This window comes from Nylanderia fulva, unplaced genomic scaffold (genome assembly GCF_048542155.1).
Source record: "Nylanderia fulva isolate GAGA-0341 unplaced genomic scaffold, ASM4854215v1 Scaffold3, whole genome shotgun sequence".
In the NCBI taxonomy this organism is placed as follows: domain Eukaryota; kingdom Metazoa; phylum Arthropoda; class Insecta; order Hymenoptera; family Formicidae; genus Nylanderia; species Nylanderia fulva.
Genome location: NW_028190368.1, coordinates 7,603,331 through 7,625,684, shown reverse-complemented (window position 1 = coordinate 7,625,684; position 22,354 = coordinate 7,603,331). Strand labels below are relative to the sequence as shown.

At 41.2% G+C, this 22,354-nt stretch overlaps 1 protein-coding gene across 16 annotated transcripts in view; it reads right to left on the bottom strand.

Annotated features, from left to right (window-relative positions):
- The window catches only part of bru3 (CUGBP Elav-like family member bruno 3), a 545,388-nt gene that overhangs the window by 56,512 nt on the left and 466,522 nt on the right, over positions 1–22,354 (bottom strand). The gene's annotated exons all lie outside the window — the stretch shown is intronic.

Below are 22,354 nucleotides of genomic sequence, written 5' to 3'. Positions count from 1 at the left end.
CGTTATCGAAATGGCCTTCTCTGCTTTTGTTCCCAATCGTCGTCAGGAAATCAGCGACAGGCTCGATGATATTTTATTTTACGACATATTACTTAATTGGATATCGACGATAACGACGACTACGAGTTTATATATATATATATATATGTGTGTAGAAGGAGATTTCGTGTGTCGAAAATCTGGATAACAATATTACTCGGACAAAGCTGTGTTGTACACACGGATCGGTAGTTAAAAGAGAACTCATTGCGCGATAAAAGTCAGCAGTCTTTCGGAGACACAGACTGTGGAAGAACATCAGGTATAGGAAAAAGAGCTAAAGGAGGGGAGATTGACGACGAAGAGCGCGGTCGAGTATAAGAGAGAATCTCTGGACTAATTAAATAACTAGCAAAGTCACCTAGCAACTTGGCACCTCGGCCCAGTCCATCCCACTTTCCAAGTCCGCGGGTTTTCTTACCGCTCGCTTCTATGTTTCTAGCTGTCTCTGCCGGTCCCCTTTCTTCTCTCATCCGTGCTACCGTTTCTCCCTTCTCGCCACTCTTCCTGCCAGCGACGTCACCTCGTTATTTAATTAAACTTCGCGGAAGCAGCCCCGTAGAGTCGCTTGATACCGAAGCACGTACCTTGTCATCGTCCATTTTCGCAATATCTTACATTTTCAACCGTTAGTTTCGTCTGCCTTTTGCGGCTTGCACGCCACCGCTGTCGTGGAAATGCGCGGAATTTTGAGATACTACAATATATAACCAATGTAATTCCTTCGGGAACTAAATCGCGCGCGATTCGTAACAAACGAATGTTGCTATTGAACAAATTATATTTTACGTTTTTCATTTTCGAGAAAATTCTATTGTTCGACAAAAAATAATCAAATTTTCACATTTTCCTTCGAGAAGTATTTTTCTCGGAAAAAAATGAGCAAAATGAAGATCAAATGATGCATTCGTAATATAATATTGACAAATACATAATTTTTGATCTGTTCGTGGATAGATCTTTAATTGAAATTGACGAAGAAAAACTTGTTATATGTTTGCTCAAGTGTTTCATCTCTAATTTCGGTGTAGAATCACCGGGTACTGTTACTGCTTGCGAAATGGTCCCGAGGGTGGTCTAGCGCCACGAGCCGTTAATTTACCGCCGCGAAAATAAACCGCGGGGGATCGTCGAAGAACTCGTCTCATACTTCCCCGTTCCTGTTTCTTCTTCACCCGCCCTGTCCTTTTCACTTCCTATGATATACGCTATGGGAAGTTAAGTTTCTCAACCGCACCCCTCGAGCGCGCCGACAATAACTTCCTCCTTTGAGACTACTCCTTTCGTCGCGAGCGGAAACGAATTTCCAGACTGTTGGAAACTGGGCTATTAAACGACTTCCGTAATTGCGAAAACGCGGGGAATTGTCACCTCGCTACTTTGTTACAGAAGTAACCCGACGGCGACGTGTGTGTGTGTGTGAAACTATGGTGTCTGATTTCGTGGAAACTCATAAATAATTAAGAGTTCTGGCGATTTTCGAGAATTATACTTATTATAAAGCTATATCTTCTCGAACGAATTTTCCTTCTCCGAGTTTTAATTAGTTATTAATATTAAGTCTAGTATAATATAACGTTCAAAACGCATACTTCGCGAGAAATTCAATGCAGAATCTATGCGAACGGTCGATATAATCTGACCTATCCATCTTTAATTCTAGCTTACGTATTTATATCACGTATGTTATAATGCGAAAAATAAGATTGCCTTAATATATGTATGTACAATATTTGATTTGTTATAGGTTCTCGCAGTCAAACTCGAGCGCAGCTTGTCAGCAATAACATCGTTGCTTCATGTTTTCGATTATATTATAGTTTTCTCATTGTACAATGTACGCGAAGTACGCGTCGCGTCGGGAGTATCGTGTAAAGTGTCGCGCGATCGTAATTATTCGTGTTTTCGCGAGTGTTATGCGAGTGTTACGAAGGACCACGAGAGGAGGAGGAAGTTCGGGGTGGCAACTGCGAGGTATGTAAAATAAAAATATTTTTCTAAACTGCATTGTTTATGAGAAAATCGATCGTTTCCAAACTTTCAAAACACACTGTATACATATACATATATATATATGCATCCTGTATATATAATATATGTATAGCTACATAATTTGAATATTTTGTTTTCAGATCAATGTGCTGTGTATCACAACTTCGTTACTGCACGTATCGATGAGTGAGAAATTGTTTATTTTATAGCATTTTTATAAGCAGTGACGGCGACGGAGCGAAATCGATGCAATGGCAAACTTGCGCACAATTCGTATGTTAAAGCTGTTTTGCGTTGGAGAGATATATTTTTATTAAATTTTATCTACAACAGAAAATGTATTTTTTCCCGTTTTATAAATTTCTATTTTATTGAAATACTGAAATTATCTCGATCTGTAAATATTTCATATATCGATAAAAGCGTTTCTACATTCTAATCGCACACAATTCTAAAATTTCTATAGTGATTTCCAAGACGTTTCCAAGTATCCTGACGTAATAGATCGAATTGAAGTGACAGAACGAGATAGCAAATCCGTCTTTATTGAACGACGCGTAGGAGCTTACGTTGACGTATCGAACCAACGGAAAATCACGATCGGTATTGACCCGCGCTCTCTCGTTTCACGCAAATTTGTTTAGACTACCCTGAGGGCTGCCACGATGCGCTATCTCGACCACCCCAGCAGGAGTTTAATTTTGAGAAACGCAAACATCCCGTAATTAAGCGATCCCGGGAAACAAGGCCGAAGGGTACGCTCGCGGAGACTGGTGAAAAACCACTCATAATTGCCAGTCGAATCAATATTTAAGCACCCTTTATAATGCTGAATGGTCGGTAAGGGTCAACTTTGTTCGTTTACTATTTAGGTGACCAAGGAAACACTATCGTTCGAGGAATTAACAAGACGTTACGACTTACATGCGTCATAAATATCTTTAGTAGAAGAGAAACATCGTGTATATCCGTCATATCTCTTTAGACACATCTCTATATACACTATGTCTACATTTAATTATATATATTTCATCTAAGTTATTACATAAAATAAATAAGCAAACGCGATGTAATTTATTTTCTTAACGCATAACTTTTTTACGCGGTATGAAATATATTTAAACTTTCTATCGAAATAGATTTTGCGTTGCAGAAAATTTCTTTTACATCTCAATTTTTGTTGTAAAGCGTTCAATCCGTAACTACTGATGAGATTTTAATTAATGTTCGGATGGGCTTCGATTTATAAATTCAACATTGATAGATATTTGGATAAATATGTATCAGCAAGAGAGGATATCCCTCCTTGGCGAGATGAGTCGGTTAAAAGTTTAATGCGATCTTAATAAGCTTGAAGTTTTAATCGATTGCCGTGGCAGAGAGAAATAGTTCCTCCCACTGCACTGCCGGTAGACAGAGGACCTAACCTTTAATAACGCCTTCGATGGAGTTCTTTAATCCGGTTGATCGTGTCTAGAAATATCGCGAGTTAAAAAGAAGGTGCCGGATTTCAGATATCACGCGAACTTGGAAACCGTCGTCCGCTCGCGAAACTTCATAACGCCCTGAGCGAAATCCGCTTCGCGCAAAAACCAATTAAAAACCGAATTACGTCTTAGCCCCCCGGAGATACCATTTAGCTGCCATTTCCGACTCGAAGCTGCATGTAGCTGACCTGATGAAGACTGCGAAGAATTATATTTAGCGTATGAATTTTTACATCGGTCGATAGTCTGACTTTTTATCTGCTTAAAACTACTTGTTCCAAAAAATAATGGTTATATTATTATATATGTTCATTTTTATTCAAAATAAAGATAATTATAGTAGTAAATTAAATATAATTTTATATCACATATATATAGATCTTGAGATTTATAAATAATTAAACAACACATTTTGGTACCGTGTTATTGCCAAAGCAGTAATTGAAAAATCAATAATTTACGACCATTCTCATGATTTTTTTACAACGGCAGTTGTACATATTTCATCAAAGTACTTTAGGTTTGTCAGAGAATCGTGCTTAAAGACAAACCCTATTCAAACGTATCATTAAAATTTCATTTCTACATCAAGCGTATCCATGGCAAAATGTTAATTTTGTCATACGCGTTTATTAACCGTCATTATCAACATTTCGACAGTTGTGCAAGTATGTATATTTAATTTAGTTAAATAGAAGCATGAATTTCGTTCAGTCGAAATGAAACATTATCGTGAGACGAAAATTCTTCCATTGAAAATTCACTATGTAAATTTAGACTGTAAACTGATTGGAAAGCAATTAAAATGGAGATTTTGCGTAGCATCTTCTTTTGACACGATGTACAGGATGTCTAATTTAAAGTGTTATACCGAAAATATACAAGTAGATCTCATTATTTGGAGACGATTTTTCCTCAGAAAAAATGTCAATAAAAAACCATTATTTTTTGCCATCATGTATCCTTATATAACTAAACCTTAAATTAAAATTTTATTAAAGTAAACTCTACTTGAAACTAATTGGAGAATTTTGTTAATATTTTATTTCCACAAGGCTTAGTTTGTGAAAAAAAAAACCCTTTATTTTCAATCGCTTATAACTCGAAAATTATTGATGCCTTAATATTTTTACCGAGAAAAAATTGTGTCCAAATAACAAGATCTACTTGAATATTTTCAGTGTGACACCTTATGTCGAACATCCTGTATATCGGGAATGACGACGTACACTTTTAGCGAAGCTTGTACCTTAGGTGCGAAATCGCCGTCGTTGTTTACGCATGTTTACGAATGCAAAGTGTTTGCGCGCATTGTGTGCGGATCCGCGTGTGCAGCGTGGCCGTGTTCAATGGAACCTGGCGTGCGTGTCGCGAAAGGGTAGCGAGAGCAGAGCTGTTCCTACATGTGCACGAGAGGGTGTTAGCACACTTGGCGAACTGCCATTTAGAGTTGGAAACAACGGAATGAGGGACGCTGTTCTTCCCTCGCCGCATAACGCGCCGCCCTCACAAACGGATGTGAAAAAGACGGTGGCGGTTTTCTTACCCTTTCTAGAGTTGGCTCGTTTCTTTTGTAAATACATTAAAAGAAGAGTAGCACGGGGAAAAAAGGGGAGCGATTTCGCCTCCGCGCGCGTTTAAGGTCCACTTTTCAAAAAATATTGACATTCTTTTGTGCGGTCCTTCTTCAGTGATGGAGCATCATCAATTTAACTCTGTCTCCTGTTCGTTAAATATTACGAAAAGTTGTGCATATTTGATTAATGTATATACAGGGTGTTTGACAAAGTGTTATGAAAATCTACAAGATCTCGTTATTTGGAGACGATTTTTTCTCAGCAAAAATGTCGAGAGAGGCCATCATTTTTTGCCATCATGTATCTTTATAACTAAATCTTAAATTAAAATTTTAGTAAACTCTACTTGAAATTAATTGGAGAACGTGATTTTGTTAATATTTTATTTCCACAAGACTTAGTTTACGAAAAATCCTTTCAACCGCTTATAACTCGAAAATTATTGATGTCTCAATATTTTTGCTGAGGAAAAATTGTCTCCAAATAACAAGATCTACTTGTATATTTTTGGTATAACACTTTGTGTCAGATACCTTGTATACAAATTTTCATTATATTTGAGTCGACGATCACTCGAAAGATAAAAATAAAAAAAAGATTTCATGTGACACTAGTTACTATTTTAATTTTATAATGATAAAACGCAAGTTTAGAAAAAATGTATAAAAAAAAATTAATACCAGATATCTCTCTGTTGTGTACTGTATAAAAAAATGTGTATTCTATGTATATTCTTTGAAAAACGCATTAATTCAGATTATCGCGGTCCTGTAATATATCGAAAAATTTGGGATGTATAACGAGATGCTGACGCGCGAACCACGGGATTTTGTAATATCAACGTTTTTCGCTCGCTCGTGTATCTTTTTCCCCTAACGTGCGTATATCAGCGAAATCACGCTGGCACGTTGGAACCGAGGAACGACACGGCCAAAATAGTTTTTCGTCGCGTATAATCCAGTGCGATTGTCATCGGCCGCGACACATAGCCGGACGTTGACACATTTCGCTCTTGTGGGACGTAGCACGTGACGTTCTCACAGATGAACGCGTCGGTAACATGCGCGTCCCGGCGCGCTTTATTCCGCCCGACAATGAGGTCCCGTCTTATCGATTCGTTAACGATGTAGCTGACGTTGTCGACAAAGGAACAATACCTGTATCACCGCACAGTATTACTAAAGTATTACTAAAGCAAGGTTAACTTATTACAGCGAGGTTTCGCTGTTGGTGTATAACTTCATTTTGGGAATTTTATGAAAAAATCTTTACGTACATATAGCATGTAGAAGCTCTCTTTTTCTCTCTTTTGATATATAATTATAATTAATTTTAATTTTAGTAGTCTATATGTGTACACGCGCGCGCATTTGATTTATAATCGTTAAGTGTATAATGGAGTCAGTGAAGTCTACAACATCAATTTTATCCTCCCAGTTCTCTCATTAATTTTTCCAATTGAATGATAATGATATAAAAAATTTTATCTATCAATCTGCAAAAAATAAAATTTTTTTCTTCATGAATATCTGATATTTCACATACTATCTTAATAAAATATTAAAGTTATGATGAAACTGTATTAAAGTTTATTAAACTTCAACTTGTAGATATCAAATGTTAAAAGTTATATATTTTTCTCATTTTTCTCAGTTTGTAGGTATAGAGTAAAAATTTATTGCATTTATATATAAATATAAAAATAAATTATATACAATTTGATGACTTATTTTATTAAAAATTGAAATATATTACAGAGGTAACTGAAAATGAATTCATATTAGATGTGAAGGCGCCAGAGTTGATATAGAAATACAAATAATACCGTTTATGATATCTCATCGTGGTATAGTGAAAAGCTGTAGGAAAAACATGTGAAAATAAAAAGTTAGATGGTTTCACTAAAATCTCGCCGGCTAACCGCCGCAATCTTGCTAGCTCGTTTCTTTCTCAGCCACTCATTTTCTTCACGTCGCCGACAGCTGCTAATGCAATATGTTTGTGCTCGCGAAAACATATGCGTCCGTGGTATACCGCGAAACAATTTCTGTGGCCACCGATGCAACGAATTCAGCCCGTGCTTTCGCGCATCTAAAAGCGTTAGGTGCGACAACCTCTCTCTTCAGCGCGTTATTATTTACGCTCGAGAACATTGCTCGAGACAAGTTGAAACACAAAGGGCTGTCAGGTTAATAACGAGCATGACCGTGGCTATAGGTGGTTTATTTCGAGCGATCGATATAAATTACTTTGCAAACATTGATTTATTATGTATATGAGCGAGTCGATCAAGTTATTCAATTATTTTATTGACTATGAATTTGGCGAATATCTGTGTCAATAATTGACGAGGCCAATTAAAGATCAGAAAAGTTCGTAAAATCTTGATAGCAGTAGAGAGAATGTATATATACGATTAACCTAAATTGGACACTTTATATCTGAAGATTTTCAGGACATATGATTTCTTTTACTTTATCATTTCAAATCGCCAGCGAAAAATACAAGAGATTTTTTTTATTAAGATATAAAGAACTATTATTTTTGTTACAAATGGCATTTCCGAGGCACCCGGTATACGCTTACGTGGCATGGAATTCACCCTAACGCTAGTCACCCCAACGCGAATAGTGCGGCAGGCAGCGATGTTTGAAGCTCATTCACTACATTGATTTTTCTTTTGGCGGCCCTTCGTCCTCGTGCCCAAAGTCCCATCGTTGGGAAACGTGTCATTGACCCCGAAAAATAGCGATCCTCTCTTTCCGGCATAGTGAGCGGATCAGACGCGCTTTAATTTAAGTTTCATGAATTTAAAGTGATCTGTGTGTTCGCGATATAAACGACATTTTTATATTTCATATATTACAGCAATATTGAGTTCTATTTTAGCGAATCTGAATGAAATTAAATTGGAAGGTTTAAGAAAGATATGAAACATATAACATGTAAAAAAATCTATTAGAAATATTTATTTTTAAATATATATATAATATGACAAGCATTAAAGAAATAGCGTTGCATATTGTGAACAGACGCAATATAAGTTATCTTATTATTAGATAAATCTTGGCTCTCTCTTGTAACGAAGAAAAGTGTGTTGTAACACAAAAAATATCGGCATCTAATTGAGCAGAAGTTCTAATCATTCCGAATTTCTAACTTTTCATTTCCGTTATCGCGAAATCGATATTGGGAAAAAAAGTAGGATTTTCCGGCGAAACTGAACGAACGAGATCTCGCGTTCTCATCGTACGGCGAGATGCGTTCCATGTCGCGCGCCTTGAAATCACTGACCCGGCATCGGGCTTTAATGGGCAGTCGCCCGAAGGCCGGATTGTCCGCCCCTCTCAATATTCTCCGGTGACGGCGGTATATGTAGCCGTTCCCGCGCGTATATATACCGTCCAAAAACGTGATCAATTCGAGGGTGGCGCGTATTGGAGGGACCTCGAATATAGAGACTGCACGAAGTCGTCATAAAATTCTTCGCCGCGCTGCAAGCGGCGGCACCGCGACGTAAATCGTGCGCGGAAACCCGAGCGTGAACCCGTAAGAGAGTATACGAGATCGGGGACAGGGGTGAGAGAGAGAGAGAGAAAAAAGAGGGAGTGAGGAGGGCAAAGAGAATTTTCACGGAAGGGTCGCGCCAGGAGGGCCTCGTTAAAATTCGCGGGCGACGTCGCGGTTGGGAGAGCGAGGCGTAAAAGAAAATAAAGGAGCGTTTAGTATTAATGTCGCGATTCGTGAACGTGTCACGTAGTGGACCGTCTCTATCGCCGATAGCACCTATTCCTCCTCGCGGCGATGCCCCGCGGGATCCTGTCGTTCCATAATGCGAAATAACCGTGATAGCGCCACACTCCATCCCGGGACAATTTCAATAAACGATAAATCTCTCGACGGCATACACACCATCATCCCCCGACTAGCGATACCCTATACCGTATTCTCGTGACACCGCTCGACACACATTTCGGTTGCACGCAAATCGCACGAGAATTGCATGTACTTGAAAAATGAAAATGGGATTTGTCACTTTTGGATTAACCGCTTATAAAAACAATTACTAATTACGATTATTTTATAAAATAATTATTAAAAATTTTTCTATAGAAATAATTCAATGTCACATTACAGCGTACAAAATTAAAATGTTATCGATTACGATATACGAGAAATTATAACTTTGTAAATTTTTCCATACGACTACACATTAAATAATTTATTCATCGATTTCCATTTATTTATTTTCTTTTTTCGTCCCTCGATTTTATTGCATCCATTAATGTACCAGGCGTAAAATTGGAAAATTATTATGCCAATATAATTATCTCTATCCAATATAATTATCTCTATATTCATCTCAATCAAGATTTCAGAACACTTTTTTATAAAATAGGTATATCGAAATTCTTAATACATTTTAATTTTGCATAAGAAACATGATTAATAATAGACATTCTTCGTTAATATTCGATATCCATTTTTTCAAATCTCAATCTTAAATTAAACACGATGGTTCATAAATTAGATATTTACTAGGATATCAGTTTACAGCATCATGTACGTCATTCACGTTTTGTACGAATTATTTTAATGCATATCAATTAAATATACACGTTGTATTCAATATTTGAACAGGGCCACGCGAGAGAAACTCGAAGTCAAAATAGAATTTTCTGATACAGAATATATAGTCGGTAAATATTGAAGTTTCATCAAAAGTCACAAAGTGTGTATCACATTGTACTCGTGTAATCTCGCGTCGTAATGGTTGTTACAAAGAATATGTTGTTTTTTTTTTTTTTTGCACGACCTCCGATTTTGATCTGTGATTACTATGATAGTATGATTACCCAGATTTCGAATATTGATCTTTCATCGCGACCCTCGAGGCACTTCGCTCAGGCTTTAGCTCGAAATAATATCGTCCCACCCTCCGACAGACAAATCAAATTTGTCGACGCGCAACGTTTCGACTTGCCCCTCTCGCAGAATAGGCGGTGAATACGATTTCTCCCTCTGGCATGCCTTTGTTACATTGTTCAGGTATGTAGTGACAAGAGGGTGACAGGAGATGGAAAGGCGGAGAGGCCGGAAAAAACGTTTTTCCGCGAGCAGACGACACAAGTATCTCGAGAGGAACGTTTCGATTTAATGTCCATTAATCGCATTGGAGCTTTCGACTTTGACTCGTTCCTTCCCCATCCGCCAATCTTTGTCGTCCCTCCATTCTTTTTTTTTTCGTACTTTCTCTCTCTCTCTCTCTCTCTTTAGCTTTTTTTTTTTGCACTGCTAACCACATCCACCACAAACCGCGGCTGATCGTCGCGGTCTCGTTGTCGGCCGCGCGGGAATGTTAATACTTGTTTAGTCATGGCTGATTTATCGGGGAGAATTAAAAACACAATTTCCGGACGCGCGCGAGCTGGGAAACGCGTAAAGCGCGCGCTAATAGAATCAGGGCGCAATCACGGGCCACGATTTTCACGACGCGTTCCGTTCCGATGGTTGCTGGGCGTTAAAAGCGAAAAAAAGAACCGTATAGAAGCATTTTTTGTCTTTTTTTTTTTTTTTTTTTTTTACGAGCCCTCGAGCTCTCGAGCTTTAATATTCCCTCCGATCGAAAGATAAGGTTACGAGAGACAAATGCCCGGGTATCAATTTCGTTGTCGAGCGCGCCTTGTCCTCGCATATCAATTTCATGTTCGGATCGGTGTATACGCATGTATGTACACGCGTCGATGATATTTGCGTAAGCGGGATATTTTATCGGAGCACCGCGCGCAGTCTCTATTTTCGAAGCACACTGATAAATTCGCCCCTCGGTTTATATTCTTTGCTTTTTTGCGAGCAAACATTGGTACCCACCGACGTCGGCCCGTATTCGCGATGCGCGATTAAAGATCACTGTTGACTCGAATCGAAGAACGCAAATCGGGTAACCGGAAGCGCGCGGAATGTATTTTTGTGTAAATAGAGAAAAAACATCAAATCCTGCGAAACGGAAAATTAATCGCTCCGTTTGGTCCGCGAAAAGTGAGTTTTTTTTTTTAATTATAAAAGTAATTTCGTTTTTATCAGGTACAATTGAAAAAGAGATTTCACCCGATTGAAATTAGAAATATTTTAAATTAGACATACGCTGCAAATGAAGAATAAGTATCGATGCTGTTTTAATAATTGATCGTCAAGACTTTAAATTTGTACAAAATGCATTAGAAAGTAATTTCCAATGGAAATAGACAAAGAAAGATTTGAGAAAATCAAAGGGAAGGGGAGAGAAAGGGTGAAAGGAGAGCGCGAAAAAGTGGCTTTGAAAGCGCTGGGATGAATCGCGAACCTCTAGGGCAGCGATTTCAGAGCCGGTTCGACCCGGGGGGTCGCTCGGCCGACTGTCGCCTGTAGTTTTATAATTATTGCGAGCCTCGGGGGATCGGGCTTTATCGTACATATATGAAATGCATGCGAGCGCATGTGCACACGCGTCACACGTGCGATCGCACACGCAGCATACGAGATACGTATCTCTTTTGGCCCCTCATTCTCCGTAATACAGGGGGATACGAATGCACGCGAATGCTAATTCGACCGATTTCCGCGCGAGGAGAGTAAGACAGACTCGCACTACTCTTTCGAGACGCGCTCTCTTCGTCCGCGATAATACAGTATATTGTGTATCAAGTGCGGAAAGTTGACAATTGGTCACGAGTGCGGGGGATGGACGCTGAAGCCGTGGGCAATGACTTTGAACGCGGCTTATTCGTACTCACCGCGTCGCCGCTAGATGGCGGCGTGGGAAATCGGCCGCTTTCCGCACAGAAAACACGTACACAAAGTGCCACTTTGCCTGCACGTGTAATACAAAATTTCCTTACGCGCGATCCGCCCTTCGATTCGCCGAGGTCTCGTCGGCGACCACCGTAAACGCAACGTAAAGTTCAACGTAAAAGTTAAAATCGCTCCAAGGCTTCGCCGCCGCGTCGCATCGGTCGATACGCGCTCGGTCTCGCATACATACACGTGTAGCCGCCTACGTATATGCGTGCATCACGGGCAAATATACAATGCATACGCGCGCTTTCTCGTTGGAATGGCAAACATACACACGCGCGTACATATATAGAGAATCCTGGCGGAGGAAACGAAAATTCGATGGGGTTCGATGGGAGAGGGAGGGCAGGCTGCCGCAAATGTACTCGGTAGGCGGATTAACGTGCATTTACGAAACGCACCGCGCGTAACCACCCGTGCGTGCGTGCGTGCGTGAGGGTGCGCACGCACACGCGTGCACGACTTCAGTTACTACCGGCAATCGGCGTTACCTGTATGTTACCGTTTCAACCCCTCTCTCTCTCTCTCTCTCTGGTCTCGCCGCCACCCTCGTCGCCTCTTCCGAGCGCGCAGTAATCCAATCATCCGCGTCCTACGATTTGTACGTAGTAATTCCGTCTGTTTGATCATCCGGACGGCTCGGCTTTTCCCTACGCGCGATGGCGTTTGTTTCAATACGCCTGCTTATACGCGTGTGCGTGCGCGAGCGATACGCGAGATTTGTGTCGGTAATAGCTGATTGGTGATCGGCGAAACCGCTAACGGTGGTTGCGATTCGGCTGCGAACACGTTGGAGGAGTGTAAAAAATTGTAACGTCGAAATGGGGGTTGTAATGCCCTTTTTTTCACGAGACGATAAAACTGTAAAAGTGCCACCGAGTCGTAACCGAGTTATGCCGTTTGCGCGAGATATTTTTCTTTTTTTATCTGCGATATAACGTGGACTTCATGCGCTAACAGTTATGTACTGCGATAAAAGGATTTCAGATAATTCTACTTTTAACTGTTAATTAACTATACGGCATGATATAATTGCAAAAACGTAGTTGCTCTTTTATATTATTAATATAAAACTATCTCTTTCTTATTTAGAAGATGATTTTATAATTTGATTATATGCATTTTTTATGTGGGTATATTTCTCGTGAAAATTTATCTATTCCGAAGAATAGGGAATATGATAGACATATGAGCTTTTCGTAGAATATTTTCAAACACATCATATATATATATATATATATATATATATATATATATAGTATGACCTAATTTCCTAATGACAAAATAAATACTGGTGCGTGCAAAGCGTACGAATTCCGTTCGATTATCCGCTGTATCGAACCGCAACATCACATCGGCAACGTGCTACTTCACGCGTCATCTGGCGTGCTCGTTAATCCTGGATGTCGAGCAAGACGATAATCCCTGGATAACGGCGGTTATAAGCCATTACAAAGATCGTTTCCGTCGGGCCTATGTACGCGAGAGAGGTAGGTCCTCCGTCTATCGCCTCTTCACCTGTCGATAATAACGACGAACGCGTCGGTGCCGGCAAACGAAAAAAGAAGAGGAAAAAAGAAAACTCGCCCCCTCTCGCCCGTATACACATCCCCGTCCGCCATGAGCGTAATGATGCACGTAATGTACCCAGCCGTAGTTGAATCGTTTAACGCGCGGATAAGCAGCGGTATTTCCATTACGTGAGAAACATAGGCTGACTCGTCGTTACGAGTTTCATACTGCATTACAGCGAGGGTTGGTAGATCGGCCGCAATGGGGGGCACGGAAGGATGGCTTTGGCGCGAGAGGGGGATGTAGGAACAAGCCGTATGAAACGAGGGAGACGACAGTGTAAACCACTCGACAGAGAGAGAGAGAGAGAGAGAGGGACGTTCCGTAAAATTCCTCGTTACGATTACGACGTGGTCGTTGTATGTATATGTACCATCTACCGACGGTCACGTCCTGCGACACGCGAAGGATACGAGATGGATTATTAAATTTCTAGTGCCGCGGTGTGCTGCGTTATGAATTTCCAACCTTGTCTCTCACTCTTCTTGCGCACGAGAAAGCCTTCGGTGAAAAATCTTGAAAAAGGGCGCCTACGACGACCGCGATTACGATCGCTATCTACGGATCGCGCAAAAATGCGAGATGCGTGTGGGTATATTGGGAATCGTTAAGGTAGACGATTTTATAATCGTGTGATTTCGGCAAAACATTGTTAACTGATTGCTCTGTGTGACAAATAAATGCATTGGTTGAATAGTTGAATTTAAATGATTTTAAAATTTTCACCCGACATCGCATCTCGCTTATCGAATGATTGTCAAAGAAATTGTATATTCCTGAATTTATCGATATACAACATTGTCGAATATTATATAATCAATCACTATTATGTTTCATCCAAAAATAATTGAAATCTTGATACCTATGTTTCGTACATGTACTGTCAGTGAGAAAATATTTTATTTTTTATTTATCCGCGGAGAGGTGTTAACGTAAGAACGATTGTAAATCGAAAGAATCGAACAATACATAAAATGTTCAGACGATAGAGTATGATATTGCTGTGTCGCCCATCGTCGGAAAGACTACACTGCAGCTATGTACAAACGAGAAGTCACAAATCGCGCGGTAGATGAGATTCGATAAAAGAAATGAAAAATATATAAAAGAACGTAGAATCGTGCGCGACTATTGTCTTCTTTTAGAATTTTTGCTATGTACAACGAACCATCGCATTTGTTGTGACAGCATGGCAATAACATAGTAGCAGCAGCAGCAGCAATGTCGACAACGCCGATTATAATTATGTGTCGTACAAGCGGGATATTATCGACGTTATGATAAAAGTAAACGGTGTCAATGAATATAAACGCCATTCGTGCACAAACTCGTTTTACAAAATTCGCGATTACGATTACAAGCACGGCTTGACACTAGCTCGATGATCACGATGCGGCACAAGGGCGATGAAGTCTGTAATGGATTATTAAACGTTATTTTACGACACGTGGTCTCTTGTAATACGCTACGGTCTGTAAAGCCACGAAAACGTCGTTTTATCTTTAACGGCTTCCCAGACTCTTGTCCAGGCAGTTATTATTATTAATAATATTGTTATACCGATTTTCAGAGACATCCGATTTTAATTAGTTAAACCCGTCTTTATTTATTCTATTGTCAGAATTATGCTACAACGTTTTCACTATTTCGCGATTTACGACGTGAACTATAATAACAAAATTGTTACAAGTCGAATATGTAGCTGTTGATTAAATCTTGTTACGTTAATATTATCAATTTTCTCTAAAATAACGTGATGATATTGTATTTATTTCTGCTTCATTTATATATACGTATAATAAAAGCATCGTTATTATCGAGCGATATAAAAATCTTGGAAATATTATCGAACTCAGTTTCGAACGCGTCAGGTGACTTCTGTGACCCGCAACGTCGTAAATTTGGTAGAAATTCCATAAACATTGCAGTGCGGGATTATTTCGCGGTGCAATATCCGCTCAATATATTATTATTATTGCGAATCTCTATATCATGCGCGCGTGGCGTTTTACAATCGACCGAGCATTGATGCGAACCATCATAAACCGAGAGATTCATGATGCATAAATAGTCATGTCGCGAACTCGCAGTTTTCGAAAATGATTTCGAAACGCAAAATCGTGCACGAGGGGATCAGATAGGGGAGGATGAGAGGGAAGGAGGACGCGCTGCTTTAGAGCGGCCTGTTAAGCCGCCCACCACCGGTTATTCGATAACACAGCGACGAGCTGCTGTTGCTGCTGGAGGGACGAATCGGGATGGGTAATGCACGAATGCGAAGGTTTATGGGCAATATGGTGTATTTACGGTTGACGGGCAAAAGCCGTCGTGTGGAGGCTAACAGAAGGGGACCAAGGTATCCTCTCTCGCGCCCTTTCGCCCCCCTTCATTTCTGTGAGCCACGTCGAGTGAAAAGCTCGCGGATATTGACGAAGAAGGCTCCCACTACCGCTGTAATACCGCTGGATATTGACGCGATGTCGGGCGAGCAAGGAGCTGGGCGAAGCGACCGCGAGGATGTTACGATGTCCGACGTAAGCTTTCTGTGGCTTTCCCTGGGAAGCAGGACAGTAATCGCATTAATATAAAGACGATAAATCTCGATGCGCACAATGGCGCCTGATGTTACTTCAGGCGACATCAACAAAGACACGTTGCTTCTTCTGTCTGCTGACGCTGCGCTTACAATCTCACAATAGAAAATGTAGCATATCGACGAGAAAATCGCGAGCGAGAATTTTAGCTTGAAAATTACATAATTCGTGTAATCGGGACTTAACAATCTTTATTTATGAAATTAACTCTGCAAACACATATCGAAGGAAAATTGTTCATTCCTTGAAATTTTAACTATATATATACAATATATATATAAGATATATTTTATTTACTATCTTTGAGCACGATCATCAATTTATTAGATTTATAGAAAGATGTATTAAATTAAAGTTTGTTTAAGATTTATTGAATATTTATATTACCCGAAAAGCTCTCTCGATATTATAATTATTAACTCTATTGATGTAATAGCGGAAAGAAGCATATACTTACTTCAAGATATATATTTTCCGAAGAATCGGTTTAATTTCGCTCTTGTAGGATTTGACAAAGCGGGGTTGTAACCGAAGGGAGCGGTTCGGCTGACGTGGTTCGGATCTTTATCGCATGCCTCGCGTGACCAGGGGGTACGAGATCTAGTTTGACGATCCTTCAATGAAAAATCCGTGATATAACGTGAGACTTAAATAAATCTATCAGTCACGCGAGTCGTTATTTATATCATCGCTCCTGCCATTCCCGATTCACTCCCGACAATGTTCGTGCGCGAGATTTTGGCGCACTGCCGAGGTCAGAGCCGAATGTCGAAACTCTCAATGTATTAAATATATCATATAGTCGGTGTGCGGATTTACTTCTTCTCAGACGAGAATGATTGATTGCAACGCTGTTTATCGAACATGCACATTCGGTAAATCAAAATAATTCTCCAAAAATACTATCCATAATATCGATATTGCGGTTGTAAATATCATTTTTTTTCATCTTTACTTTCTTGTTACATATTATTGCACATATATAATGTTAGGAAAATATTTGAAAAGCCAGATACATTAAAAAATCTGTACAAGAGTAGGGCATGTTAGAAATATATCTTTCAACGATCGAAAAAAAATAGAAATAAGTTTTAAAAGTCTATACTATCTATACTATTTTCGAATCCAAAATACAGTATTAACATTCATATAAAAATCACAAGCAGCGTAAATCAATATATACATAAGACGGATAATATTTATTAGAGTAATTAAGAACAAAGATTTCCTTCCAAAGAGTGCATCCGCGACGCAAGTTGCAATTTTCATAACACGACTTATTCATCCGTCGATCGTCTCGATATCTTACGTTGCTCCAAGTTTCCAAACACTGAAAGAGGAAGACCGATCGTCGTCGATGTTTCAAGCGGGGCGCGCGCGCCACTAAATCATAACGATGCCGCGAAATCACCGAAAATCCAGACGAAGCGGCAGGGGCTTGGATGCAGACACGCGAGTCCGGACGGTAAATCACGGGCAGCCTCCTCGTCGAGTGGCTGTCGGAGAGTCCTGGTGCCAGCTCGTCGTACGGAGCATTTATTAATCGCTCAGCTCCTAAATCCCGTGGCGCAGCTGGGCTCGAAATGTTTGTACGTATTGCAAAGTAAAGCGCGAGGGGGACGACCGGGTCCTCCGGGAGAGGATTAGGTCGGACATATTGAGAGCTTCTACCCGAGAGCACTCTCCTTCACCGGGTATACCAGCGGTGATGGTGCGGCGCTAGGAAGCGGCGGCGATGGTTATACGAAGAAGCAGGTGGTTTTATCGTCATAAATATGATGGGATATCGGTCATCTCGATATACTGCGAGCCTCGGTAACGAAGCGCGTATATAATTTGCCATTTTAGCACGATTTCGATTTTTCTTCTACGCGCGAAATTTAATACTGATTGATCGCGCTCTCCGTTGAGACAGCTTGTCTCGTTGCATTGATAGAGGCGCCACGTTTGTATTCTATTATATAATTTGCGATCACGATAAGTGGAATCATTAATGGAATTACCGCTTGGTAACTGCACGGTCCTGGAGGATAATGAGAACGGACAAGTTTATAGCCGCGCGATAATGAGAACTGGTATTCCAGTAACAATAGTATTTTTCCCGGCATAATCCGCGACAGTGTGCGTAATGTGTGCCTGTAATAATGGAGACGCCGAGTTTTTCGCGTGTGCGCGTGCCGAAGATAAAGGACGCAAATTGTCCGCGTAGGTATTAAGGCACGATACATACCGAGCGCGGACGCGCTAGTGCAAGTGACAGCTGAACGATTAATCGTCGATAACCATCGCTCGTTTAATGCTCCATCAGAAAATGCTAGGCCGAGGAAATTATTGATTCGTCATATTTCCCCCGTCAGCAATATTGTTAACGCGGCCATATCGCAATCTCTTTGCGTCGCGCAGTCAAAAACGAAGCTCCATCGAAAATGATCGGAAATGATTTCGCGCGAGTACGCGCGAGTCGATGGTGCTGGTGTTACATAACCGACGAATCGAAACGACAATTTAAAGGGTGCTGACTACGACGATTAATCGTACTGACGCAATATACGAGGGAAAAAATAGAAAACAATCGACAAACTTGTGTTTGGTTAAATTTAGGTTTATTTGATTAGTTGTTTCAATGAATCGCACTTCTTTTCTTTCATTTAAATGTTTAATGAAATGCAAAAATTAACATATCATCTACAAGAATATATATTGACATAAAAACTGAAGAGTTTATTAATTTAAAAATTATTATCTGTCTTTTTGATGAAAACTCACTTATTTGTTCTGAACTCGTAATAAAATATATTTGGCGTAGCGCATCAAAAGCTTCAAGTTTGCAATAATGTGACAGATGTTATGTTAATATGCACTTTGGTGTTAAAACCGAGTAAATTAGCATCCGTCGTGCGCATCCCTTAAGGTAAGATCTTGAAGCGCACGATATAATGTTTCTGGTAATTGCATTGTTCGCGCAGTAACTCGCAAACTCATGATCTATTGTACTTCTCTCTCTCTCTTCCTCTGCCTGAAGGAGTTAAATGTTACATAATGCTATCCGATAGTTAGCGCGGCCGGGACTGCTAGTACCAAATACCGCGTTTCGCGAATACCAGCGACAAAAGAGGATCGGGAATACCGGCGCGCAATGTTATTACGACTTAATGCACGGAATTGTTTCTCCGGTTTGAATAATCGTATCGCGCTCACCGGCACCCGGTTGCGCAATCGTGGCGCATATAGAGAAAATACACGTGACTCGGTCGCTACTTCGTAGATGAAGAGAGTTGCCTCCGCGGCGGCGCTAACTCTCGACGAGCGTACTACCATTCCCACGTCTGTGCGATACATAAAAGGGCCCGAATAATACTTCGTTCCATTATTCATAAACATTTTATAATCTTCTTACCGCGTGGTGAATTATTGCCGTTCGCGCAATTGAAATAATGCGGTGGTCCGCGCGCGTCGAGGGGTAGCCCCAAGTTGGGATCGCGAGCTAGGAAAGAGGATGACGGGGGGGGAGGACGGAGAGGGCGCAATACTGACAGAGAGAGAGAGAGAACCCGGGGAAGAAGTGACGCGGTTCTGTTCCGAGCGGAGGGTTGCGCGGCAACGAGAATAGAACGAGTTCGTTCGTTGAAGTGGCGTTGAAATGTTTCGAAGCGAGGGAAAAATAATTGGACGAAGAGCTCCGTCGTCGTTCTCCGCTCTCCCTTGGGAAACGACGGGGCGGGATGTTTAAGAGAACGAGAGAGACAACGCGGTATGTCCTTTCGGCAACAATGATGACGACCGACATTCCGTCTCTTTGAGAACGATCCGAGTTTTCTTTCTTAAGCTCGTCGTTACCGAAAAAAATCGTCTTCCGCAACATTTCGAGATAGGTGGCACTGTACGATAGGGGAAGTTAAGTCGAGATAGCAACGGGCGGAATAAGCGAGGAATATGGCCGAGGGTTGTTCGTCGATAACTTTCAGGCATCGTAACTCATCGAGGGTCGCCGCGTTGGACGACCAAACTGACGCGTGTGTCGACGGGATATCTTGCCGCGTACGCTTACACTCCCGACACGTAACTGATCCCTGTGCTTTACTGACGGATGATGCCGGAATAAGAGTTACCGAAACGATATCCTCCCCGCTGTAATTTCGGTGCCGCGTAGACTCGCAACTGTATGGCGATATTGTATATATAGATATATAGGTATACCATATACACGCATATATATATATATATATATATATATATACGTATGTATGTATGTATATACTATATATATATATATATATGTGGCTGCGCTCTCTGCGGAGCTCTCCTTGATCTCTCTATTACGGGTCGGATTAGCTAGTTATGAAACTCGACCGAGGCTCAGCGAGCAGTGATGAAGCGTGTTGGGAAAGTTTCTGCCGGGACGAGACCAGGGCGTAGGATGTGCCGCGGCGGAATAAGCGATCAGGCTCTTCCTGCGGCAGACACATCCATCCCCGCCGGATAACTTCGTTCTGATACCAACGTCCAAGGACGAATGTCGCGGTCGGGGTTGCGGTGGGATTACCTCGTAGAAGATTCGCGTTCTAAGCGCTAGTGCGGAGATGGAATTGGAACGCTTTCTCGTTTCGACGAGTGGAAACAGCCGCGTATGCGGTAACCCCTCGCGATGGTCGTCCTCGATCGACTGCGCTCAACGTCGAAAGGTCAACTTTGCGAGGCGGAGATTAAGCTCGAGATTGCATTTCAGACCTCGCGTGCTTCATTTTGTCAAAGGTATTGTAATCGCCGGAGCGACATACCTGAGATTCTCGGCGAGTAATCGCGAATGCATTCCACGTGATAAACCGACTACCGGTTGGAAACTGTCGTGCTGCGAGCGCTCGCGTAATTTTAATTAAAGAGCTCGGAAAGCTGGCGCAACATCGTCGTCCTGGGGCTTTCGACAAAGAACCTCGAGCTCTGACGCGACGGCAAGACGGACCGGGGCGGGGGAGGCTTGGTCTTTGCTAGAAGCAAAGGAACACAGACTTCGCACATTGTAAAGCTCTTCTCTCACGTACTACTTCCGTTCCTTCTCCCTGGCGTCTCCCTCCTACTACTACCTTCATCATCGCGAACGAGCAGCACCTACCTGCCAAAGACGATGAGCGCGCTGCGTTACGTCACCGACTACGAATCAAAATCTTATTAACTGCTGAAAGTGAGTTTCACTTCAAAGTGGAATTTAATTACATTCGCGCCTGCCTACCCGCGCCCTCCCGTTTCCTTATTTCTCCCGGTCCTTCGGTTTGCCCTATCTTTTCTGCTCTTTCGCTCTTTCCTCTGTTTATCTCCTCCCCCTCTTCCTCCTTCTCTTTTTCCTTTCCGCTAGTACACGTCTTGCTTTCCCCTTTTTCTTCGATCACTTCCCTCGTAACTCGCTGCTACCTTCTCAATGCTTGCCGCTTGCATCGCGAGGTCTTCACTCTTGAATAAAAATATTTAAATTTCGCCGTCTCGTCCAGCGGAAATTATTCCTCTCGTCCAACTACAGTGGCTCGTAGCCACTTTTCGCCCACCATTCCAGTTATCCTCGCTCGAATTACATCCATTTTTCGTCACTCCTATCCACCTACCTTTCCGCGCTGTTTACAGCTCGAGCGGATATTCAAATGCCGTCGCGATTATATCCTTCCGTCTGGGCTTAATCGTGCATCATCGTCGAAGGTTGAAATGAGCAGCGAGCCTCGATCTCTTTTTTCCCTTCTCCCTTAGGTCGGGGGCAATTGCTTTCTTTCCTTTGAGATAACTGCTCTCCCTCCCTTTTGTTGCTTCATCTCGTGATTAATTTCGCCAAGTCCGTTCGCTTCCACTTCTGTGGAAACCAGGTACCCCGGCGAGTCCCTTTGCTCGCTTCATCGTTCGATGGAAATGCTCAAAGATTATGCGGATTATGAGCTTCGCGGCTCTCTCGAATACTGACGTACAAAGTGTGTCTCTTTCTCTTTTTTATTTCTTTCATTATCTTCAAATTCATTTCTCTACGATAAAATATTAAGGTACCTATGGTTTTTTCGTATTCCTTATTTAATGTTAATTAACTTTATTTTGATAAATCAGTGATTTTTTTCTATGTTACGATTTAAAGTTGAACGTTGAAAAATTACTCCAAGATATATACGGTGAGCATTTTGTATATTTCATCCATGAAATTCGCTTCTACGCGTTAACAAGAAGTTGAAATAACAGTAACGTTGAAATTACGCAAGCTTTTGTGTTAGATTGTTATGTTCGTGGGTTG